The 26,377-nt window shown below is 34.9% G+C and overlaps 2 long non-coding RNA genes across 4 annotated transcripts; one reads left to right on the top strand and one right to left on the bottom strand.

Annotated features, from left to right (window-relative positions):
• Nucleotides 1-8,460: 8,460 nt before the first annotated feature.
• Nucleotides 8,461-11,485, top strand: LOC107399002 (uncharacterized). 3 transcript variants are annotated; one of them, XR_010333380.1, is made up of 5 exons: nucleotides 8,461-9,434; nucleotides 9,610-9,684; nucleotides 9,736-9,884; nucleotides 9,927-10,074; nucleotides 10,128-11,485. It is a non-coding gene; the product is annotated as an uncharacterized LOC107399002 (long non-coding RNA). The 3 variants fall into 3 exon arrangements; XR_010333378.1 differs by having other exon boundaries at nucleotides 8,462-9,684; XR_010333379.1 differs by having other exon boundaries at nucleotides 8,465-9,684; nucleotides 9,948-10,074.
• A 6,591-nt stretch (nucleotides 11,486-18,076) lies between these two features.
• LOC135265643 (uncharacterized) lies at nucleotides 18,077-19,675 on the bottom strand. The gene is made up of 3 exons (XR_010333381.1): nucleotides 18,936-19,675; nucleotides 18,323-18,851; nucleotides 18,077-18,274 (listed from the first exon to the last, which is right to left on the bottom strand). It is a non-coding gene; the product is annotated as an uncharacterized LOC135265643 (long non-coding RNA).
• Between the last annotated feature and the right edge of the window lie 6,702 nt (nucleotides 19,676-26,377).

Here is a 26,377-nt window from a genome sequence, read left to right as displayed (position 1 = left end):
TGATATTACTGGTTGTTCGGTTGGAAAAATTCCTATCCACTGATTTTTGTCCACTTTTTGAATTTGTACGTCGTTGATTCGGATGTCGAGAATTTGGCAAGCTTGATATTTTTGAGTAAATTTCAGACGTTGAATTTCACATGGTGCGTCTTGAGATATTTTTGTAATTTGCGGTAAATTGCAAATGTAATCTCCAGGTTTCACTTCGTTACATTTTTCGTTGGTCAATGTGAAATAATACTCGTTAATAATAATTATTCCTCTTTTTGTTCTTTTATTTTCTGAAATTGTGTTGGGAAATAATTGTAAAATTCTTTCATCTACTATTTGAATAAATAATTCGTTTAAAATAGTTTTGTAATGTATTAGGTCTTTTCTAAAATGATCTGAGTTGTTGGAATTAAATCTATTTTCTACATTTGAAACGTGATTATATACTTTGTTTCTAAGATTATTATACTCTGAGATAAGATTATCTACATCAAATATTCTTATGAAGATCCAATGATCTATTATATTTTTCGCTATACTCAACTTTTGTGGTAAAAGTCCGGCATTTTCTGTTATTTTTGTCAATTTCGGGGACTGGAAGGATTGGGTGATGAGGATCCAGAGGATATTCTGGAACAGGGGGTCTTAAATTATCAAGGTGTTCTCTCTTTCTTTGGTTATTTTTGTTTTTCAAGATACAAGTGTTGTCGTTGTTAAATGATTCAATTATGAATGGGTCTAAATATCTGTCTTTTGATTTGTTACGTTATGATATAAGTCAGAAGGGTTTCGTGTTGATGTGTGTCCGAAAAGTAGTTCTAAGGGTGTCAAATTAGTTACTGAATGAATTGAGTTGTTGTAACCTATTATTGCATAAATCATTGTTTTATCTAGAAGGTCATTAAAGTTTTGTTTTAAAATTCGGTAATGTTCTGTTATCGTTGAGTGAAATCTTTCGATCATTTGATTAAGAATGTCTTGGAGTTGTAAAATGAATTTTGATTTTTTGTGTTTCTAAAAGTTTTTGGACTGTATCATTTTGAAATTCTGTTCTTGAGTCAAAAGTTATTTTTTCTGGGATTCCGTAATGTGAAAAGTAAACAATTAATGTATCACTTATGTCGATTGCGTTTTTACTTCGAATTGGGTAGGCTTGAGCTAATTTTGTAAAAGCGACAATTATTGTCAAAAAGTTTTTTGTTCGATTGTGAATAAATCAATGTTAAGTTGTTAGAAAGGACGATAAATTTTTGGTGTTACTTTTAATGGAATTTCTGGAGGGTGTCTTTCGTATTTTGTCATTTGCCGATATGTATTGAACCACTCTTGCCGCCGAATTTGAAAGGGCGCTGTAAAAATTTGAATTCAAAAGTGTGGCCAAAATAAGATCGTCATTTCGTGGTGGAAAGCGAATCCTACGTTGCAATGATAACAAATGTCGGCTGAGTTCAGATGAGGTTCGAATGGGAGAGGACAATAAAACAACTAGTTGGAAGGGAGCATTATTTTATTGTTTGATTCTTGCAGTAAATTGTAAAACAAGTGAAATAATCATAATGATCAATAAATAACATTTAAACAAAAAAGAAACTAAAATAAAACAACACCAAAGAAACCACTACTACCACCTCTATTAAGCAAATAAAGTGCCTGATGTTTACTGTAAGAAGGACCGGATAAAACCTTCCCCAAACCGTATCCACAATAAAAACGCCCGACTATTATCTTTTAAACCCCAAATAAAATACTAAAATATAACTAAAGAACTAAAATATAAAACTACACCTGTAGCGTCGAAAGGTTGCATTTCATCATATGTCAAATAGACGGTATTACAGCATAACAAGTAAGATCGTACGCCTTCGGGGCCAGATAAATTAGCCAAACCAACAAAAATGCACCCAAAGGCAAGTAGTTGTAGAAACTACAAAGCAATCAAAAAGCTATCAAGTAGTCATATTACTTGAGAACGTGTGTCCGGTGTCGTGTATTAGTAGTTCAGCTTGCTGTCAAAATTTAAACTGAAATCACCTCAAACGTAAGGTGTTAGATGCCGTGAATTCGTGACACAAATATCACCCGAACGGTGAATGGTGTTCATGAGGTAAAACTGAATTTTTACAATAAATTAATTTGCCTAATTTTTTGACATTTTTCCTTTAACATTAGGCTTGAGTTCCATACTATACTTCCTTGATATATAGAAGGACTTTTCGATCGCTTTGTACTCTCTTCCAATAGAAATAGTCAAGATTGACGTAAAGTAATATTTCATAACAATCCAGTTGGGGACAGAAAATGATTAGTCTGCAGTAAAATTAATGTTTCTTCGGGCTTGCTTCGGCTTAGGCCTCATATCTGTTCATGGCAACATCTGTTTTGAAAAGTGTGACGAAGTGAGCAATAAACATCTTTACCCGAAAAAACCCTAATTTGCATTTTAGTGCAGACTAATCATTTTCTATCTCCAACTTTATTGTTATCATGAAATATTACTTTAGTCATTCTTCACTATTTCGCTTGGAAGTGTATACTATCTACCGCCTCCTTCCTCATCCGATCAGAGTAAACAGCTACCTGATCCGAACGTAACCACTGCATGTTAGGGTTATCTGAAGGTAGAGAATGATAATGGCATGAACCTTTCACTGCACCCTTACAATAGCGGCGTCAACTACCGTGGGGCACATCCTCGGGGCCCAAACACTAGTCTTCGCCCCGGGGGTGTCAATGAAGCGGGTGCTTCATACAAATGTGCTATGTTAGGGATACTGTAGACACTACTATTATCGCCCATTGCCACCCGATGGAAAGACCTAGCCATTAAAAGTTCTCCTGATTGGATTACACAGGCAAAACTATCTTTTGAAACCAAATATCACTCTTCCAGTCGCAATTTCCAGATAAAATAGTAATAATTAACAAATTGAAAACGAGGCACAAATCTAGATTTTACTTCCGCGTACTTCCTCTCGACGCGCTTCCCCAGAACAAAAGACCCCGAATCCTAGGTAAATAACACAAAAATTACACAAATTAACAAAAACGGGGCCTCTTTTCCATTCTAACAACATAAAAGCAAGAAAAACATGCACATGCAACAAGTTACCTGAGTAACGGGGGTGGCGTCCTTTCGGTGTCTCTCCGTAGCGTCCCCACTCTCACCCAGATCTTGAAATATCTCACTCGGTGCAAGATATCCGCGTATAAATTACCTAGATAGATAAACTTTGGATACAATACGGGTACCTGTTGGTTAATAAATAATCACACAAAAGCTTCTTTAAAACTTTGAAACAATTATTTCTCACAACACAACACTCGAACCACTTGGGGTAGTCTAAGAACGACCAACTTCCAGCCGTTTCACTTCCTCCCTCCTTTATATCTTGAGGGTGCATTCCAGTGCACTCTTACACCGTTCAGATGCACCAGTCTTTTTGTATTCTTAGACCGGAAAATTTGAATTTAAACCGCGTTACTTCAGATGAAATACGAAATAATTGTGATCTGTACGAAAATGTTAGAACGTCATTGCTAAAACGAGTCCGTTTGTGAATATACAGCAAGATGGTCACCTGTTTAAGCAATTGAGCATTTCTTATACACAATTAAGTAGGTAGGACTTGAAGTTTGTTTAATAACAAATTACTTTTGATTCTGAAATTATTATATAATTGTGCGCCCCTGAATATTAATTGAATGTTGTTGTCAGATGTGACGGTTTTTCTTTTTTCGCAAATAGACTACTTGATACATCAAAAAGAGTGATAATAAAACGTGTGGGAACACTCATTGGTCCTTTTTAAGTTTCTCAAGTTCTTCACAGCATGATCAAAAGGAATATGCAAATGCTGAATAATAATTTTCTGACTCGTGAGTTCGCTGTGAAGCGATAGCGGTCCATTTACCGAACACGCTTTATATGTTATATAGCTCAGTCAACGATATTTGGAGGATGTGGCTCTGGTGCACTAAGTACTTTATAGCACCCCGGTCGCAAGACCCATCAAAGCGAGTGCCAATCAGATGTTTAAAATAATTTCTTCCGAAATGGTCCGTACTCAATATTTTTAAATTAAATTTGTATAAACAATTAATGTGTTCCGAATTAAAATATTTAATTAGTTCCCTAATAAAACATTTTATGTTGAGTTTAGTTAAATTTGACAAATTTTATTTTTAAGTGATGGCACCGCATACACAAAAGTTGCATTAACTCAGGATACGGACTTGGAAATATTATGGTATCTGTCGAATAGGTAAACAAGCTTTATTTGTTCCTCACTTGTAAACGTCAATTATCCGATCTGTCTAATCACTTCGAAACTTCATTTTTACAAGTTAGCTACTAGTAAAACTGACAGGAGCGCCAGTTATAAAATTAACACGTTCGCAACGTTGATTTATATTGAATAGAAATTGTTTTCTTTACAACCATCAATATTTAGCAAAATTTGAGGCAAAATTACTCGTAATTCTTAAGCTTTTATTGCAAATAGATACTGAATTACTGAATTAAACTACAAATTATTAAAATACAAGAACAACTTATTCATTATTGACAGGATTAATTTCTCGGCTATACACATTAATAGTGATATTGCAATTTTGATTCCCACTAACATTAAATTTTTTACTTGTTTCTTCTGAAACTGTGGAGGCGTGTTTGGAACTGGAGAAAGCACTTGTCGGCTCTGGAACTAGAAACAATTTTTTTGCTCGTTCTAGCTTCTGCTTAATTGAATCTTCCACATATCCTTCTGCTACAGCACTAGATTTCCAGCCTCCTGCACGTTTCAGTGCCAAAATGTCTCCCCCAGAATCCACAACCATAGTTGCCGCTGTGCGGCGAAAAGAATGACCGGTATACAATTCCGGTTCACTTAATTTCAAGTACGACGCAATTTTCTTCGGTATGCCACCAATAGTGTGTTGACCAACATTCAGGGAGATGCATTTACCGCCACGATAAGTCAAGAAAAGGCGTAGACTTTCGGCCTGAGTTGGTCGAAGAGACGCATATTTTCTATACAAAAAGCAAGGTTGAAATCTGCACTCCTCATCCGTTATTGTAAACCTCCTTGTTGTAAAATTTTTTGTATTTCGCAAAGTGACAATTATGTATTTCCCTGTGTCTTCTACATCGTTTGGTGTGAGAGACAAAAGCTCATCACACCGACAAGCTCCGAAAATTCCAAAAATTGTCACAACTTTAAAGAGTAACCACTAGTCGTCAGGAGCTTCCAGCAGAAAAGTCTCGGCTTGCTCTTTAGTTAGGATCTTGGCTTTTTTTGGCGTGTAACGCTCATTTTTTCTTTTTAAAAAAGCAATTACTTTATAAAATCTAAATAAAACAACAGTTATTTCTTTCAGTTATTTACAGTAAACAGCAAACCTGTCAGTTCCAATATTTTCTTTAATTTCTAAGCAGCTTTATTGACCACTTGGACCATAAAGAATTGGGGCTATATTTCATCGACAGTTGATTTAAGTATCCCAATTCGGAAGTAAAATTACCGTTGGGAGCGCCACTGAGTTAGGTTGAAAACAGTAACCATAAATGGCGGGAAAATGTTTATTCGGATATTTTGAGCGTTGTACGAATTTTGGGGCTTCACAATTATTACATTGCCTATGCGGAATGATTATTGCATCTTTGATGCAAGAAACTTATATTGACAAATGAGAGATGACGAGGAAAACACGAATAACGAATGACTGTTTGGTCCACTTTCTTTATTGGAAAATTATTACAAAGACATTGAAAAGCCTACCTTTTGGCATAATTTACGTTTAAATGTATCATCAGTTGTTAATCTTTATTGTAGTTTTGTAGATTTACCGCAGCATTTCATGATTTTTTCTGTGGAAAATTCTAACCTAAAATTCACACACTTCACTAATTTATTGGTTTCTTGAGCCAAACTTTGTGTTCGCTGTGATCCATTACTTATAATCTTTAATTAGACAACTGTTTGGTAACACTTTGTAATCAAAATTTAAATATTTTTCACTTTTTATCCACTTTCAAGTTCCAACAATAAACACTTTACACCACGAAAAACTACAGAACCAAAGTCAACGCTAGTATTTACCACCACGTACTTTTAAAGTAATTCTTTCTATTGTAAGTAATTAACACTATACACGCAAAATTGTTGAACAATTAATTAAATGTCTGTTAAATGTGGCATTACGAAAATTTCTTTACTGTTTTCGACATAGTTCAAAAGTCATCACCAGAGGGCGTCTAGTTAATTTTATTTCCGAATATCACTTCCTCGTTTACACTCCCTACGTTCTGCTTCTTCTGCCAATTTTTAAAATCTAAATACTTGTACCTTGCTGAAGATTTTTTGGGTAATAAACCCGAAACTACACTTCTCGCTTCGTTTCTAATTGCTTTTGGTACGTGAGACATTTTATTAATCTGTTAAAGATGTAATAATTGCAAAATTGCAAAGAAATTGTTTAATAAATAACGTTGTTGTCATGTCGTTTCCACAGTAATTTTCTACAGCATTTTGATAAATTTTCGAAAATTGCCACATTTTTTATTCAAATTTTATTAATAACTTTCGTTTTGTTTACAAGTGAGAAACAAATAAAGTATTGTACAGTATACGCAAGGTAACCGTTTTTACTGGCTCCAGGAGGTGACAGGCTCGCCTTCGGCTTGCCAGTCATTCCCTCCTTTCGCCAGTAAAAAACCGTTTTACCTTGCTAATACTGTAAAATACTATTACAGCGTCCCATTGTCAGGCCGTCATAAAAGACTACCACTGATTATAGGTTACTTGGGTTGTACCGTAGAACGGACTTTATCATAATCTATAAGTGCAATTGGAAATTCCATATCAGATCTTAATTTGATTTTTAGTAATTCTCTCAAATGTTTTGGGGTAATATATAATTGTTGAATTAAGAATATTTTGTTTGTTAAATAACATAGAAGATATGATAGTGTCAAATTCTTCATTCAACTTTCCTGTTAGTTGGATTGTAGGTTAAGGTGATCGGTTATTAATTGTACATGGCTAAGATGATTAAATTCTTTTGTTAATCTTATTAATATAATTGTTAAATTTTTCGATGTCAATAATGAGGTTTTCTTCATTTAATTTTAAAAGTTAAGCAGATTGATTGTAGTTCGAAATTGCAGAAGACAGTATGTTGATTTGTTGTTTCATTAATAAATTAGTTTCATGATTTTGATGAACCAGATCATTAATTGAATCAGTATAAAAAGTTGCGTTTTCGGCATATGTAGTACCGAATAACCATCTAAATGCATACGAAACTCCATCAAATAATCCTCTTTTCTGTATATTATGTTTACAACTTATGAGGTGAGAAATAGTTTTGGGTTTTTTATTAGCTATCTTATATAAAATTAATAAGTTCTTGTTTAAAACTGCCGTTGTATTCAATCGGATTTTTTATAAATATTCTGGCAAATTGCTTTTCTTCTATTTTTCGCTTGAGATTTAATAGAGAATAAAATTTAAGTCTATATAAGTCATAGTGTCAAAATGATTTAAGCGTGGAATTGGCTATGAGGGTTTCTTGTTTACTATCATTTATTAAATCTATTACGTCGTAAATGTTGATTTCTTTACAATTCTATGTAAATAATGTGTGTTTGATAAAGAGCAGTAGTAAGGATTATTTTCATCTAAATAATTTGACATTAATAATAATAATAAGTCTTTATTTACAACAGTAAACCCATTTACAGTAAATAAACACAGTTACAAAAACTACACTAATACTACACTAAAGATAAGGACGATACAATCTTACGCCAAGAATCACAGTTAATGTCACAGTCTTTACATACATTATTAAACGGCTGATGACATTCAGTCGTTTTGTAAAAAAATGGAAAATAATAATAAAATTCCACCTTTTATTGTAATTAGGTAATTTAATAAAAAAATAATAAAGTTGCACCCTAAATTTAATTGTATTTGTCGACAAAATTCTTGCATATCTCAAGAGCTGTAAACATTCTGATAAGGCAAGTTGTTATTTTCACTTATTTTGACTTCTACTATCACCCTCTGAAATACCTATTTTCACAACTTTTAATTCACCCTGTAGTATTGTGATTTTGAGGTTATTTTTTTTTCTGTACCTAGTAGTTATCACCGAATTTTTTTTGTATTTCTTGATAATACAGCTCTTTATTAATGGTGGTATTGCTTTCTGTGTCTTCCAGCATTTTAAAACTATAATTTATAATGTAAATTTAATGTTCAAAGAATACTTTACAATAATACTGAGTTGCGCATTATAATACGCTTAAATAATTTAGGTTCGTTTCAGTCGTATTATAAAAGAACCATCGGTATTTTACAATAAGACGAAAACTGGTTAGGCGTTTTATAATACGCCTAAAATTTTCAGACGCATTATAAAAAACCGACATTTATTCACTCATTTACAATTTGCCCAGTCCGTTACAATATGACTAGGCTTTTTAGGCGTATTATCGCCTAATTTTACAATTAGCTTACTACATATAGACAAGCAAAATTTGTTTTTTAAAAATTAAACGCGACCTGGATGGCATGAATAAAGCATTAGGAAATTTTGAAAACAGATTTTCTTTGATTGTTTTAATTTGTACAGGATTGTCAAATCAGTAATAGAATGTTGTATGACTCTGTAGTTATACTTATTGAATTAATCGTGACTACAGGATTTCGCGATAATGCGTCTACATTTGAATTTATTCTGCCTGGTTTGTATTTGATTTCATATTCGAATTCTTCCCTCCAACGGACAAGTCGGGAGTTTGGATCTTTACAATTAAAAAGCCAAGTTAAGGGTTTATGATCTGTGAGTATAGTGAATTTACGACCGTACAGATAGGGTCGAAAATGCTGTGTTTCGAAAATTATCGCAAGTAGAGTGGTGTAAATTAGGTAAGCACACACCTGGGCGGAGCCTAATTTCGCACAAATGTAAGAGGGGCCGAGGAGCAGTGGCGTAACAAAATGTGTTAGTGGATTGTTTAAGAGACAATTGCTTGTAAATAATAAATTCCACTGTCAAAATTGCTGTTCACTTACAACTGCTTCAAATAAGTTTGCAAATAATGTCTTTTCCTTTAATTCTTTGTGAAATATTGCGATAATAAAGCACATCAACACGCCACTGATTTAAAAACTCCCCTGCTTTTGACAATGGACTCGTCCGGGACGCGTTTTCGTCATCTACGCATACACGCCCAGGTGTGGCGTTCTGTCATTTGACAGACTCTAATTCTTTTTCTTTGGTAGAATAATTACATTCAGATTTATTAAGTGTTCTAGATGCATACGCAATAGGAAGATCTTGTCCAATAGGACCTTGTGATAATGTAGCTCCAATGGCATCAGTTGTTAAAATAAATTCTTCATCAAAGTTAGGAAAATTTAAGTAAAGGTTGACTAGTAAGTACTTGTTTGAAATGATTAAAGGCTGTTTCTTGTTCGTTATTCTAAATAAAAGGCATATCCTTTTTTAAGAGATTTGTTAGAGGTTTTGCGTGAGCAGAGAAATTTTTTATGAACCTCCTATAGTAACCTATTAAACCAAAGAACTGTTTTATTTCTTTGGGGTTTTTAGGAGTTGGGTAATTTATAACAAACGAATTTTTTTTGGATTGGGTTTCACACCTTGATCGGTAATAATGTCTCCTAAGTAAGCAATTTCTTTATGTAAAAATTCACACTTATCTGGTTGTAACTTTAGATTATTTGCTCGGAGTCTTTGGAATACCTCTTATAATTTTTGTGTATGTTCATCAACTGAAACAAGCAACAATATTATCTAAATAAACAAAAATGTGTGTGCCTGTTAGACTTGTTAGGACATTATTAATTGACCTTTGAAATACACTGGTGAGTTTTTTAAACCGAAGGGCGTAGAGGAAGCTGTTTTAGGAGCGTCTTCTTTTTTCATAGGTATTTGATGATGAAAACCGGAAACAAGATCTAATGTTAAATATTTTGGGTGACCTACTTGATCGAGAATTGACTCAATGTTGGGCAAAGGATATGAATCTCCAACAGTGACGTCATTTAATTTACGGTAATCGACAACGATGCGCCATTTCTTTGCTCCGAAAGCATCTGCTTTTTTAGGCACAATCCATAAGGGGCTTTTATATGGACTGACCAAATCTTTGATAATTCCTTGCTTTAACATCTTTGCGATTTGTTTATGGATTTTGGGGAATCGATGTACTTTTGTTGTTATTGGTGTTTGATTTGTAGTAATACATAACAACTGAGCAGCATGAGTGAAGGAGAAGCGGTCCAATCGGCTACCCATTGGCGTGCGTATCGAACCTAGGCCCAGTCAAATAAATTGTCACATTAAAATGTGGAGAATAAACTTACATTCTTGATATAACTTTCTGTGAAGTATTTAAAAAAGTATAGTCAAAGAATTTTTCGTTTCAACCCCCACGAAGAGGTTGAAAACACGAAAATTAAGTGTTTTTTAAAAATCGACAAGAGCTAGAAAAAAAATTTTTAAATAACAATTGTAAAGCAAAAAATTTAACATAAAATACCTCTTGAATTTTGTGGATAATATGCAAATTAACAGAGTTTGGGGTGGTTAAATGTTATGGGATGATGTGTACATTTTTTAAAATTGAGCACAAACACGTGATTGTTATATGAAATTTTCTGCTAAATGTAAATCTGAAGGTAATTGTTTGATTTGAAATTGCCTTCTTTGTAAAAAAGGCGTTTTAGCAAAAAATGTACAAAAACCTAAAATTGGACAAATCCCTAGTAGCACAGTTTTACTGAGTTATCTTTTTATAACGTTTTATAATCGCAATACACAAATCTAACCATTGGTTATGTTAGGCTCAGCTTATGTAGCCGTTCGCTAACCATAGTTATGTTTAGCGTCTATAAACATGCTTATATTACGATTTTATAACAGTTATGTTTCTTAAGTAATATGGCCCAAGCTAAAAAATTTCAGTTTTCTTATTAACGTGTCATGTTTGTATGTAAAATTTTCGAGATGCTCGAACGTTTTTTATTTTCAAAGATAGACCCCTACATAATCTAGGTGAAATGAGGCTAATAGTTGAAATAAATGTTTGGTGCAGGAAGCATCTACAATAATCACCGAGTTATTGCAATTTGTTTCTGCAACAGGCGGTCGAAGGGGACAGCCCGGCGTATTTTCCTTTGTCGTAGTGTCGCTAAATTCCATAACATTAACTAATTTCCAACGATTTAAGACGTAAATAAGCTGTTTTTTGACATGGCATTAACTGAGTGGGTAATACTTACCTTTTCGTAGACCACATAGCGCGAATGAGTTGCAAAAGAAAATTCAGACGACTCGAATGGTACTAGACCGCCATACCAGTTTCACTTCAAGCGCAAGATGATAGTTTAATAATAAAAACTTGGTTTATTTCCGTTTTTAATGTTTTTGTAATGTTAATTGCAAAAGACGTTTAGTAATAATAATAAACGGTTTAATAACAAAATATCTATTTCACAAATCGTACAGATCTCAACATTGTCAAACAATTGAAAGAAATACATTGAAGGCTATATAAAACAATATTTAACGTACATACTTACTACCTATTTAACTTCTGCGTACGAATAAAATATATGTTCTAAAACTAAAACATATTGTTCCTGCTTTTGTAAATGTAAATATGCGGAGTGGTTCAAAAATATGTTGCCAGACGTTGGGGTGTTGTAGCGGTCATTGAGACAGAAAATTTGTGCTTATTATATAAACTCTTAGGCCTAACTGCACCGGTTCGGCTTATGGTTACAGATACAACTGGAGTTTAAATACATCGAGGTGCACTGTGACATTTTATCTGTTAGTTAATTTAATCCGCCAAATGAATGTAAATTAATTATCAATTCATTACAAATAGTGAATCGAAAATAAAATTAGGGTAGTAATAAAGCGATCGATCAGTAATAAATTCGATTTTGATCAGTAAAAAATAATAAATGATCAAGGATTTAATTAATAGCTGTACAGTACAAATAATAAATAATCAGTATTTAATTCATTTTTGCATAGTAAAAAATTTAAATGGCAAGTAAACTACGCACCGTGTTTTATTAAAATTTAGCCAATAAAAAAATTGTACAGACTGATCCAGAAATACTGAGTCTGTTGGCAACACTCGACTTAAATTTTTAAGGATACCAATGGAGTACGCTTCCAGTGAACAATAATTTAACATTTTTGTCGGGTTGTACGTCAAATAATTGTCAAGAAAAATCGAATTCGGCTGCAATGTTGCAAATTACGAGCACAAATAATTTCAAATGTGTTGCCAACAGACTCAGTATTTCTGGATCAGTCTGTATCTAGTTTCAGTTATGCATTTAATTTGTACCCATAAAATTAACTCGACGCTCTCTGGTGATGACGTCTGGTACTATGTCGAAAACAGTAATTTTTGACAGAAATACGCAATTTCGGAAAGTTTTTCTTTTCTTAAACTAATAAGTAAATAATTAACTCAGAATTATTATTCCTGAGTGTCTATTGCTGATTAAGTGATTAAGATAAGATAATGTTTTATTGATGTTATAAATACAAAGTATCTTACATACGTCACCAAGAAAAGAAAAGAAAACAAGAAAATACACTTTAACCGTTTACAAAAGCAGATAATAATAATTATATAAGAAAACTTAGTTAAGATGACATTTTACAAAAATAATTACTGAATTCATCAACAGAGTAAAATGCCTCTTGTAGCAGGAAAGATTTAACACAGTTTTTAAAAGCCTTGAACTCGAGGTTTTTATAGGTGTCAGGTAACATGTTAAATAATTTAATACAGTAATAACTTGTGCTGTTTCTACTACGTGATAATCGCAGAAAATTTGGTCTGAGTAAATGCCGGAATCTGGTGGAGTATGTATGATCAAACGAATCATATTTGTTTAAGTTTTGATGAGTATATAGAAGACATTGCAAAATATAAGTGCAGGGAACCGTTAAAATTTTGAAGTTTCTGAAATATTGACGACAGTCACTCTGATAGTGACAGCCAGCAATAATTCTGATACATTTTCTTTGTATTTTGAATAATTTAGCTGTATGTGGCGAATGACCCCAAGCAAGGATGGCATATGAAAGAACACTGTGAAATATGGCATGATAAACTGATAATAAAGTTTTAGTCGATAAGGTAGATACCAACTGCCTAAACAAGAACAATTTTTTAGAAAGTTTAGTAACTAAGTAGTCGCAATGAGTTTCCCAAGTCAATCCACAATCCAGAAAAACACCTAACAGCTTAATATAAGAAGGGGTAATAAATGATTTGTTTAAGGAAAAAATAATTTCTTGAGTTTTGGCACAATTAACGGTAAGTTTGTTACCAATAAACCAGTCTTTAATTTTGGTTTCAACACAAGTTTTTATGTGATCCAGAGCCTCTTTTAAATCAAAAGCGCCATAGATAGTGGTGTCGTCAGCAAACAGTAAGAAATTAGTATCTTTAATAGAAAGTGGCAGGTCATTTATAAAGATGAGAAATAGAGTCGGTCCTAGGACCGATCCTTGCGGTACACCAAATTTAATTTCCATTTTATTGGAATTAATATTGTGGGCAGAAACGAACTGACATCTATTTATTAAGTATGAATTCATCAAACTAATACTTCTGACACAGAATCCATATGATTTTAATTTTTGTAACAATATACCATGCTCAACACAATCAAATGCTTTTGTTAAGTCCAAACAGCAAACATAGGTATTTTCCTTATTTTCAAAACTAGACAAAATTTTTTCACTAAGGTAGTTAATAGCTAGGGATGTTGAGTGATTGCATCTAAAACCAAATTGGAACTGCGAGTAGAGACTATTATTCTCAAAATACGAGTTGATTTGCTTTTTTAAAATAAACTCAAAAACCTTTGCTAAGATAGGCACTAGAGAAATACGTCTATAATTACTGATGTCATTCGGATCTCCTTTCTTAAAAACCGGTACAACTTTGGAAGTTTTTAGAACTGCTGGAAATATACTTTCTCTAATACACCTATTAATGATTTTAGTCAAAGGAATAACTATAAGATTTACTAACGATTTTAGAATTTTTGAACTAATATTGTAGGCATCACAACTATTAGATTTCTTCAAATGATTAATGGCATCCCTAACTTCATTATAAGTAACTTCATGGAAAGAAAATCGAGAGTCAGTTTCAAACGATGTTAAAATATTTGATGTTTTGGGTAACGCGTTAATTGTATTGGCAGCAATGTTAGTGAAATAGTTATTGATAGTGTCAGGCGACAGATTCGTAGGCAATTTAACAGAATTTTTTCTCTTTGTGTTGACAATATCCCACAATGCTTTTTGTTTGTTAGGGACGTTGTTGATCATGTTATCATGAAATTTAACTATAGCTTTTGCAATTTCACTGCGATAGAATTTTCTGAAATCAGTGTAAACCTCTTTATCAATAATCTGTTTGTTTTGAAGTTGAAAAAGCAGAGTTTGCATGTTACGTAAAGATCGCAAATTGTCATTAAACCAATTTTTTGATGCTCGAGTGGATAAAATTTTTTCAGGAAAACAAATAGATACATAATGTACTAGAATACTGTTAAATTGAGTAAATAAGTCTTCAACATCATTGTTAGTATTGTTGATAAAATCCCAGTTGATATTATCAATAAAGTTATATAGGTGGAATAATCCTAAAGCAGTTATAGGTCTATATTTGGTATTAGAACTTTCATTTGCCACTAGAGACGAAGTAGGAACAAAGACACTCATACATACACCACAATGATCAGATAATCCTGGATCATGAGTTGTTACTTGATAATCATTGATTTGAAAGTTAGTGAAAATGTTATCTAGGCAGGAATTTCCTCGAGTTGGAGTAAAAACAGTTGAGTATAAACCATATGAAAGAAAAGTATTAACCAAAGCAACAGCAAGCTTATCCGAAGTGCCAAATTTCACATTGAAATCGCCTGTTACAATAATTTTATTATTGGTTTTGGTTAAAGACGAAAGCATTAAATTTAATTTTTTCAGAAAAACATCAAAATTCCCCGAAGGTGAACGATACAATGTAACTACATTTAAGTTGTCATTTAATAAACATCCAGAAACTTCAAAATCAAACTCAATACTATCAAAACTCAAAGATTTGCAATGAGTCATGGAATTATGAACAAAAATACTTACTCCACCATGATAGCGCAAAGTTCTGCAAAAGCTAGAAACTGTACAATAATTTCCTAATTTAAGAACCTCGATTTCATTAGCCGTCATCCAATGCTCATTGATACATAGTACTTCAAAAGGGCCATCGGACAGCAAAAAGGCTTCTAGATCTAAAATTTTGTTTTTTAAGCTTTGAATATTAAGGTGATATAAATTTAACACAGTTACGCCACTACACTCTGGTTTGGTGGATTGTTGTTTTGGGGGCGCCTGAAGAAAAAACGATTTATAGTAACTCCACAGGGCCAGATGGAAGAATTCATGACTTGCTCAAGTTCTCCTAGTGGCACAGATAGCTTGAATGACGAGTATAGGGTTGGATTTTTCGATTGTAGTCTTTCGCAGTTTGCTTTGGACACATGGGGCTTGATATAGTCCAGGATATTCTCGACCTTGGTGTCCGGATCTAATCTAGACAAGTGAAGATGAGCTGATTTAGGAACGCTTTTTAAAACAGTACTGGCTGATGAGCCAATCATTGGTTTTTTTCTAGAAGCTACCGAGATCGGTTTAGTTGCTTGTAAGCTCTGTGGGGCCACTTTGGTAGACGCGGATGCCTTCTTTTTTTTGTTTTGGACCAGAATGAAGCCGTCCTCTTTATCACTCTGCGGCGTTTTTGTGTTGGTATCAGCGGTAGAGACTCCGGAAGTTGAAGGAATTGTTACTTGTAATGTGGGAGGAAATGTTCTGTCCCTATTTTTTGTCAGGTTTTTGGAATTTGGCAAACCCTTATCCATCATCGTCGCAGGACGTTGCAAGTTGAAAGGTACTTTCGGAGGTTCATCGCTGTTGATAAGCCAGGCTTGTTTACCTGCATTCACTTTTTCGCGAACTTCTCTTCCATTATCGCGATCGTTTTTAAGTTGGCCTTCGATTACCTCTCTGAGCGCTGCATTGACTTTAAGAAGGTTGATTTTTTCATCTTGAATTGATTGATTGATTGATTGATTATGTGATTGTGTTAAAATCAGTATAAATGTGTGTGTTGGTTTTTAATGCAACTACAAATTTATTTGGTTATAGACCAAAATGCTTAAAACACTTTACAACACAAACTGTGCCCCAAATCAAGAAAAAACTGGTCTTTGCATTTTCATAATTTTCCGAAAAAAAATGAACTACCAGTGATGGGAGTGGATTCTTTGGGGTGAAAACATAAGTTAAACAGGAGGAAACTTTGGGAAAGAGTTTTATTATTAAAAAAAGAGGCAACTGATTGTTCGACCGTTTGTTCTCGTCATTTTAAAGAAAATTATTATTATCCAAAGAGTAAGTATCGAATTATAGATATAAACAGGGTCGAAATTGTTAAAAAAATGGTGTTAAAGGTGTTAGATCAAAAATGAAAGCGCCAAGACTTACCAAAACCGCAGTGTCCTCGATTAATTTACCTCTGGCGACCAGCGAATTATCCGAAATGAAAGAAACACGTGAACGATAGGAAGGAAAGAAGAACCTTGTTGAAAAATGAAAGTGTACATTTTAACTGAAATATTTTAAAACATCTACACAACAGTGCCCTGCACTTGTTGTACCGGAGGTGATAACGGAATCTAGAGAAGATGAAAGGACTGATAGCCCCATTCCCAATCAAAACACTTTAAGCGAAGAAGAGTTAAGTGTCGTTGAGATTTTACTACAGTTAGTGCAGAAACCAAACGTCTTTCATAACAATTCTGATAAATCAACACAAATGAAAAGTGGTAAACTGTTGATTAGTTTTTCTTCTACTGTTACAACAAATACCCAACTAAAGTGTCTAACAGGAATTTGCAACTTTTAAGATGTTAAATGACTTTACTGACTTAATTGCAAAAATGTATCCAGACCAATGAGTCCACAAACTAAGTTTTCTGGACAGAATATTTTTAACATTTATGAAGTTAAAAAAGAGTATTATTAACTTTAATGTATTAGCTTTCTTATTCAAAATTAGCGAAACAAGTGTTAAAAATACGTTTTATTGGTGTGTAAGCTGTTTGGCAAATATATTAAATAAATGTGATTCATGGCCCAATACTATTACCTATGTTTACTATATTCACAGAATTTGCCTAAATGTTTTGTTAATTTTAAGTCAGTAAGAGTTGTCCTCGACTGCACCGAAATACCTGTGAAAAAACCAACTTATTTGTCATACCGCATAATGACTTATTCAGATTACAAAGAAGGGCAAACTATTAAATGCATGATAGGTGTAAGTCCTGGAGGACTGATCACTTTTATTTCTAAATGTTATGGGGATCGGAGTTCAGACAAAGCAATTTTCGAACAAAGCAAGTTAATAGAAAAATTAGAACCACTGGTTGAAAAAATGGTTGATAAAGGTTTTGTTATAGATAATGTTTTTCATTGTCATTGAATAAAAGTGATTAGACCTTTCTTTTTACATGATAACAGTCAATTTATTAAAGAAGGGGCAAATAAAAATTTAAGAATTTCTAAAGCGAGAATTCATGTGAAAAGAGTATTTCAAAGAATGAAAAGATAAAAAAACCTTACCCTGGTCTTTAACTGGGCTAATAGACGAATTAACCTTAATTGTAAATTTAGAATCTTCTGTTTTAAAAGATGATAAATTTTAAGGCTGTGATTATTATACGTACCATGTGATCATTTGAATTTATAATTCAGAGTAGGCTCAGTTTTTTAACTTGAATGAAACCGCCGATGGTGATAATTAATCATTAATCAAAATTATACATAGAAATAATAAAACAATTTATTCAACACTACTTTTATTACCACAAACTTCGTGAGTCTTGTAACTGAAAACATTGTAAGAAATCTTAATCAGTACTTTTTTACAAAATTCGGGATCAAAAGGAACAATTATTTTAATGAAAGATTTAGATTTAGGAAAATATAAGATTAAATCACAACCACTTAAGTTAAGGACTACTAATCCTAACTGAACTTGCCCATAGTATTGATGGCGCTGTTTTAATGTGACCCCTCTTTCTGCTGGCACATCCAAAAATGGACATATATTTACAAGTTCCACTGGTATCTGCAGATTTTCCTGAAACAATGCAAATGTATTTTTCTATAGAAATTTTATATTAATTACCAGCAAAGGAACATTTTATTTTAACAAGCCTTTTGGGGCGGTCGTTTTCATAAACAATATCATCGGGGGAATATCCTAGCCATGGAAACCTTTTTGAGATCACAAACCCAGGTTCTTTAATGTCATAATTCAACCGATTCCTATAGGTTTGCAAAGCCTCTTTTTCAAACTTAATCCCATGCTGCACATATTTATTATTGAACTTGCTTTCGTTAAAGTAATTCAACGCCTTTTTCTTCCAATCGTCTCGACTGTAGGTGAAGACTGAATAACACCTAGAACCTAAACAGAAAATTATACATTAAACACTTATCAAAACAATGTCGTGATACCCTTGTGAGACTGCGTTTTCTTGACGGGGCAGAAATACTGTCCCTATTTTCCTAAGATATTTAGCCCCATTTTTCCCTTTATAGATTATCTGGTGTGGATAAATGTAAAAAGCCCCTCAATTCGTCCCTAAACATACCCATTTGACTCCAAAAATTCAGTTGTGATATTTGTAGATAGATGTGAAACGAGATATATTCTGTTAATAAAATAATAAACAATGTAAATAAATCATTCTTAATAAACATTTCATTTAAGTTGTCAGATTATTTGAAAAAATTACCTGTTAATCTATGCTTTCGTTCAATTTTTCACCCTTGTGCAAGTAAGGGCTACCATTTCTGGAATGGAATTTAGGAAATACATCTTGTAAAATTCCTTGCAACACGCCTTTAGCCCATAGTGCTCCATACTTATATTTAGAGAGCTCAAAAACTGAGACGCATTTATGTGTACGAACAACACTTTTAACCAATCTGGGACCTGAGAATCGAGACTCTGCACTTCTGTTTCAGACAGACTTTTACGACCTTGCCTAAAAAAACAGCTTTTGTTACCATCGTAAAGCTCTTACTTCATCTAAGCTTTCTTTTTATTTTTTCAATATTTTCGTATTTTACACGATTTATTAAAGTACTTACCAATGGCAACTCAAAGCAGAATTAGGCTGATTCATTAATAAAGTGTTGAAACACTCTAAACTTTCAGCCTCTGATAACGACCTACAAGTTTTTCTAATTTCCTTCGCGCAGCATAATTCTTTTAAAGGTTTGGCTTCGTATTTACCGTAAAAATCCTTTTTCCGTTCTTCAAGGTTTGCAATAATATCCCTTATAATAAAAGAGAAACAAAGTAAATTTAATTGCAAAACAAGATTTTAATACAACCTGCCACACTTAAGAAGAACCGCGCAAATATGTTTGCACTTCCCAGAAGCTCCCGCTTTGCAAGTGCACGAAAATTACATAACCATCACTTGGTTGTGATTTATTTTTTTCAATTCAACAATGTTTATTTATATTACAAGAGTTACAAAGGATCAGAAATCCTACAAACACAGCAATCTTAACCTAATTTACAAATCATAATTTACTGGTTCATGCACAGTCGTGCTTAACCTGTAGTGCAAACAATTATTGGTGCGCTGAAGACGCCTTCGATTAATTAATACAATGTGAAATTTTCTTATAACTAACATGCATAACAAAATTATCATTAAACTAAGGGAAAGAAGTACAAAAACCCTTTTTCTATTGACCCCGCCGAGCCATAAATTACGCGTCCTACCTAAGTTAACTTAAACTATGCACGCACCTAAGCGCGCGACTGTGAACCAGAGGTCTCCCCAGTCCTGTAGTTTTGTACTTTTTGAAAATATTTATTTCGTGACATTTGAACTAATTTAACTTAACCTACTTATTTACATAAAATATTTACAAATATACAAAAAAGTGCGTTTGGAAATTCGTGGACCACACAGCGAACTCGAGGTCGATCCTTGAATTGGTGGCTGTTTCATTTCGGTTAGACTTTGACAGATCACACGAGAATAAAATTCCATGGATCTGTCTAAGGGGTCTGAGGCCCACCTGAAAGTTTATTTATCGTAGATGCTCAAATGTTGATATGATGTTTTATGTTTTAGCCTGAAGGGCGTGTTGTAACAAATCGACAATTCTAGCATAGCGACTTTCATTTAAAGCTAATCTTAAACATTTATTTTGAAAAACTTCCAGCGGTTTAAAGGCAGTGTCCGAGAGGTGACACCATACGGAGGTGGCGTATGTTAAAATTGGTCGAATTATTGTTTTGTACATAAACACTTTGTTTTGTGGCGAGTGTTTACTGTTCCTTTTCATAAGCGAGTACATGTTCTTAAGAGCGGCGGAGGCTTTACTAATTAAATATTTAGTGTTTTTGAAAAAATTTAAAGGTGTGTCAATATACGTCCCGAGGTACTTAACGTGCGGTTCGTCTGTTATTTTCTTATCGTACACCCGTAATTTATCCCAAATTTTATGGTCCGTGTGAATTTGCGTGTGAATACTATTTGTTGTATTTTTTCCGCGTTAATTTTGATTTTCCACTTGTCATAATATTTCTCCAATAAGTTAATATGAATTTGAATTTACTTACTCGCTATTTGGGCCGAAAAGGAGCTCGCATACACTGCGGTGTCGTCTGCGTAAAGCGCCGTATTTGTTTTCGCGAATATTGGTATATCGTTTATAAAGATATTAAAAAGGGTCGGACCTAAGACTGAACCTTGCGGGACCCCAGCTCCAATTAATTTCCTCGTCGATTGGGTGTTTTTCAATTGGACTAGGAGTTCCCGGTTTGTTAAATATGAGTGAATTAATAAAATTAAACTTTTCGGAATTTTGAATTGGATCATTTTGTATATTAAACCGTCGATCCAAACGCGGTCAAATGCTTTTTTAATATCAACTAAGGCCATAGTGGTAACTTTATTTTTATTGTAATTAATCTGTATATCAGTTATCCGGTATTTATTTTGTCTTTTCTTAAGGAAGCGACTATTCGCGTTGTTGAATGTTTTTTCCTAATTTTTTGAACTGATTTTGTGAATTGATTAATTTCGTGTTCTAATTGTTCGGTGGTTGAAATATTGTGATTAATTTGGATTTCATTATCTAAATCTTGACGAAAGTTGTGCCAGTTGGTATTTTTGAAAGACGTTATTTGTCGGTTGTCGTTATCTTTACGAAGATTAGAAATTTCGAAAATTACCGAATTATGGTCGGAATTTAGTTCTGAAAGAGACTGAGGTTCGTTTTCCAATAAGAAATTCTTCGTAAGGATTAAGTCTATTACTGTCGGGGTGGAATTATTGGAGGAAAAGTGAGTAGGGGAAATGTGTCGAAGATGACGCACTTAAGGAAAAAAATTCATAATTAACTTAAAAAAAAATACAGTATCGTAATTTAGAGGAGACATACTTCAATCTATACATTTTTGATTAGACAGGTTCAAGTAGTAACATTAATATTAAAAAATAAAAAATAAGACATGTAAAAATTTTTGCATTTGCGTCATCTTTTCAACATCACTGGAAAAGTTGACGCATCGAATAGGGCAAGACGACGCGCTTTTTTTTGCGTTTTACTAATAAGTTAAATTATAATTATTCAACTTTTATACTTCATGTAGGTTTATAAGACTCAGTTTTGGTAATACTTTTTTATTATACATACAAAAATGAATAAACAAACACAAAAACCAACAAAACAAAGGTAGATTCAAAACAAAAGTATTTTAATAAACAAGTCATGAATACGTATAAAAGTTAAGAGCAAAAATCGCATTTATAATTTTCGGGGCCAGATGCATCACTGCAGGTCTTGTGAGCCCACTTGCCACACAAGGTGCATCTGTACCAGACCTCGTTTGATTTACCAGCCTCTTCACATAGAACACATAAATCTTCAGATGTTTGAAGAATATTATCTAATTCATCATCGTCGCAAATCTGACTTTCGTCAATGACTTCTTCATCAGTCTCACTATCACTTTGTAGTACTTTTCTTTTTACTGTTTTAACTTTTGTTTTTAGAACCTTGTTTTTTGATTTTTCTTCTTTTACTCTTTTCTTCTCATTCTTCTCATCTAATAAAATTTTCATCGGAGTGGATGTGAGTATTTCTGAGTGCTGTCTTTTATGTCTAGTCTTTTGTTTTAGTAGTAGCTTTTTCTGTTTGCTTCAGAGTGTCAATTGGCACATGTATAGAAGGCTGTTCCTGAATTTTGGAAGTCGATGGCTGGGGCGATGGGTTTCTTGTTTTTTGAGAATTTTCTTCTCTCTCCGGCATATTCAAATTTCTTGGGGAAGTTGACCATCTCAAAGTTAGGTAAAATTTTTCAAATTGAATAAATGGATAACTTAAAGTCGAAGCCTAACCAAAGTGGAAATAAAAAGAAGGAATTGGACTAGTTTCGGTATTTATTTATACCATCATCAGCAGTCAAAACATTTTAAAAAACACAGGATAAAACTACGTAAGAATTTACATTTACGTGTTTTTTAAGAAAAAAACAATAAAAATGTTACAAATTAATAAAATTTTTTCAAAAAGAAAGAAGGTTAAATCTTGCCGAGTTGAAAAGTGAAATGTAAAATTGTCTTTAAATTCTTTAACGGTAACGTTAATTTTGAAAACGAAATACCTTTTTTGACTAAAATCGCGACGCCACCCGCCGCATTAGTACTGTGGGTGATTGTTGCAGCAAAAAGACGAAAAATTAACAGTTTATTAAACCAACACATAAAGGTAACAGAGCATCTAATCTTCGTCAGCGGTCAAACCAGACTGCCTCGCTTGCGCAGCGTTGTCCCGGCCGGTAACTCAGGGAGCTGTGATTTTGAATTTGAATTTTAGCGCCATCGCCCACAAGTACCATCAACTCGGTCCTGCCTAATTATGTTGTAATTTTGAATAAAAAATCTATCGTTAGGAGTTAATTTAGTTTCGCTGATGACCAAAATATCTACATTGTTAGAATGTAAAAAAGCAATTAATTCGTCAATTTTTTGTTTGACACTATTAGCATTCCATATTACACAAATGACTTTAAAATCCATAAGTGTGAAGATTTTTGGTGAATTCAAAAACTGTCATGAATTTGGAGGTAGGATCTGTACACCCTCCCAGCAGGGTGGTGAGATCAGCTACCGCCTTGAGCATTTTAGATAAGTCCATTAACTGGTCTAACCTTTTGCACGCCTGCGAGAGCTGCGCGAGGGTCTCGGCCGTTGACATCGTCCCTTGGGGTTTGGGGGGCTCCTGGGGCTGTGGTGCTCTCGTGGGCTCCAGGGGCTGTGGTACTCTCGGGGGCTCCTGTTGTTGATAGGCGTGGCGCTGGCTCAGCGCTGGACAGTGGGATGCAGCCGTGGGGGCATGGGCTGCGATTGCGTCGTGGGGGCCCTCGTCCAAGCGTTGGTTGTTGTGGCCGGGGCTGGGATGTAGCGGGTGGATTTGCGGCCCGCTTTTTCGTCTTCTTGTGCGACTCTCTCGTTGATGTATTGCACCCGCTTTCGGTAAACGGGGCAATCGAGATTGTTTGCGGTGTGGGGGCCTCCGCAGTTTGCACATTTTGGTGTGGCATCATCGCTGATTCCACACTCCCTCGTCCAGTGTCCTCCGGCACATTTCAAACATTTTAGTTTGACGCGACAGTTGCTTGTCGCGTGGCCCCATTCTTGGCATCTGTGGCACTGTGTGATGCGAGTTTTCTTGATGTACCGGTGAAAGCTCACACGGATGTGGCTTAGTGCCGGGCATTTCTTAGAGATGCTGTTCAGCGTCTCATATTTCCCCGTGATGGCGAGGAACAGCGGTCTTTGGGTGTTTTTCATCTCATAGATGTTGATGAGATCAACACCTTTCTCTTTCATCTCAGCTTTGAGGTCTCCGATCTCGGGTCCTTTGTCAAGACCGTGGAGCACGAATGTGTGTGTTTTATCTTCTCTAGTGGTGTACGTGTGGTACTCCAGCTCATCTTGTTCCATTTTATCCTTAATTGCGTTAAATTCTTTCCTCGTTTTTGTGGAGATGATGGTTCTCTCCCGGGTGTATTTAATTGTGAAGTTTTCTCCAGCTTGCCTCTTGCAGAACTGGAGAAGTGTAGCGTGGTCTTTTGCCTTTCCGTGGATCACGATCGGCGGTAGGCGTTTCTCTGGAGGGGCTTCTCCTTGGTTGTGACTCCTGGGAGGGGCCGGCAGACTGGTCTGCTTCTCCGGATGTCATGGTCTCCATGTCTTCCACCTGTAAAGAATCAAATCTATTGCTGATCTTTATCTTAGACTTACCTGAATGGCTAGGAGGTGGTGTCCTAGCCGTCTTCTTCGCCGGTGGCGATTGGAACAGGTCCTTGGAGTTCATCTCCGGTTCCAATTCGATTGGCATGGGCGTCGTTGGTATTGGTTTCGGAAATTCCGCCGGAGGCGGAATTCGAATGGTCGGTACTCTCTTCGGTTTTCGGGTTTTCGCCCGATCCCCGATGGCATCAAGAGTGTGCTTTGTGGGCACAGTTTTGTAAGTGAGATTCGATCTGTTTCTCACTTTGGAAATGTTCGTTTTGAGAAAAACGATTTTTCACACAAGGTGGAACGCACAACTAGCAGGGATGCAAGTCGCAAAGGGTTGTCGCTAATCTGAGCAGGTAAAAGTTTGGACAGGTCCGCACACTTTTTTCGGGCCGATTTCAAGTTGAGTTACGACCCGCGCAAATCATGATTGACATAGCAACGGCGCAGTGTTAAGATGCGACCGTCGCTTCCTAATTTCAAGTCAAATTTTGCGCGCAAATTTGCAACCGTTGGCTGCGACACCTCTCGAGCAGTTGTAAGTCGATTTGCGACCTGTCAAATTTTGAATTTCAAGTGAAAATGGCGGTTGCGCGACAAGCATTGGCCGCTTTGGCCAATGATTTACTTGAAAATTCTAGTGAAAGCAGTGATGATAGTGAACGTAGTGATAATGAAGAACATCCAGTGAGACCATTTTTGATGAACGACATTCCGGAGAGGCTACTTTTTCAACGAACTCGGCTTGATCGAACCGTTTTTAATTATGTCTTGCAGCTCATTTCGCCAGCTCTGACGAAAAATACCAAAAAAGGGCGTTATTCTCACTTGACCCCCATGCATAAATTGTATGTAGCTCTGCCACTGGAACATACCAATGGATGGTAGGCAGCAGCAGTCGCATTTCTCAAAGTGCAAGGTCGAAAGCCATCCACGAAGTGACTGCAGCTTTGGTCGAGGTAGCCCCACAATTTATTCGTTTTCCATCAGCAGCAGAATATCCGGCTGTGAAACAAGCATTTTATGCTTTGGGAATGACACGCCATGGTGCGGGTTTTCCAAACGTTCTGGGTGCGATTGATTGTACCCACGTGAGGATTCAAAAACCTAGTACCGAGGCTCCTGAAAAATATCTTAATCGTCACTTGTATTATTCTATCAATGTTCAGCTGGTGGTAAGTTCCAGTTTGAAGATATTTAATGTTTTTGCAGCATTTCCTGGCTCAAATCATGATTCCTTCATCTGGAGAAACTCAGCTGTACGAGATGGAATAGTTGCAGGAAATTTTATAGAAGGTTGGCTTGTGGGTGATTCAGGCTATCCACAAGAACCGTGGCTTATGACACCCGTCACAGTCCCAACCACTGTGCCTGAACAACTTTATAACGCGGTTCACATTTCTACACGAAATCCTGTGGAGAGAACAAATGGTGTTCTCAAAAGTCGATGGCATGTTTTAGATTCTCCTCTTGCTTACAGTCCAGCCAAGGTTTGTGCCATAACGACTGCTTGTTGTGTGCTGCACAATATCTGCACGTAGTACAACCTAGAAGTTGAGGATCTCCAGGAACATCCACTTCATGACGACTTGCCATTTCAAGGACCGCAAAACCCCGATTATAACCACGTTAGAGGAAACCTGATTAGACAACATTTTACTCGATAAGCGACATTTTACCTGATCTTGGCTTTATTTTTACCTATTACAAACTTTTTTTCCTCTCGATTTTGACTCACTCGTTTTTGATCAATTTTTCAATATTCAATGTAAGTACAGTTATTTTTTGTTATATCGTAATTCATTAAACACTTTTCCCATTAACACAACTAACAGTTTCTCCCAATTAATTTAAACCTTGTCCCTTTCCTATCCCGGTGGGAACTTGCTATCCTCTCCGTG

This window comes from Tribolium castaneum, chromosome 3 (genome assembly GCF_031307605.1).
Source record: "Tribolium castaneum strain GA2 chromosome 3, icTriCast1.1, whole genome shotgun sequence".
Taxonomy (NCBI): Eukaryota; Metazoa; Arthropoda; class Insecta; order Coleoptera; family Tenebrionidae; genus Tribolium; species Tribolium castaneum.
The sequence above is the reverse complement of the archived record's forward strand: the minus strand, read 5'-3'. Positions and strand labels throughout refer to the sequence as shown.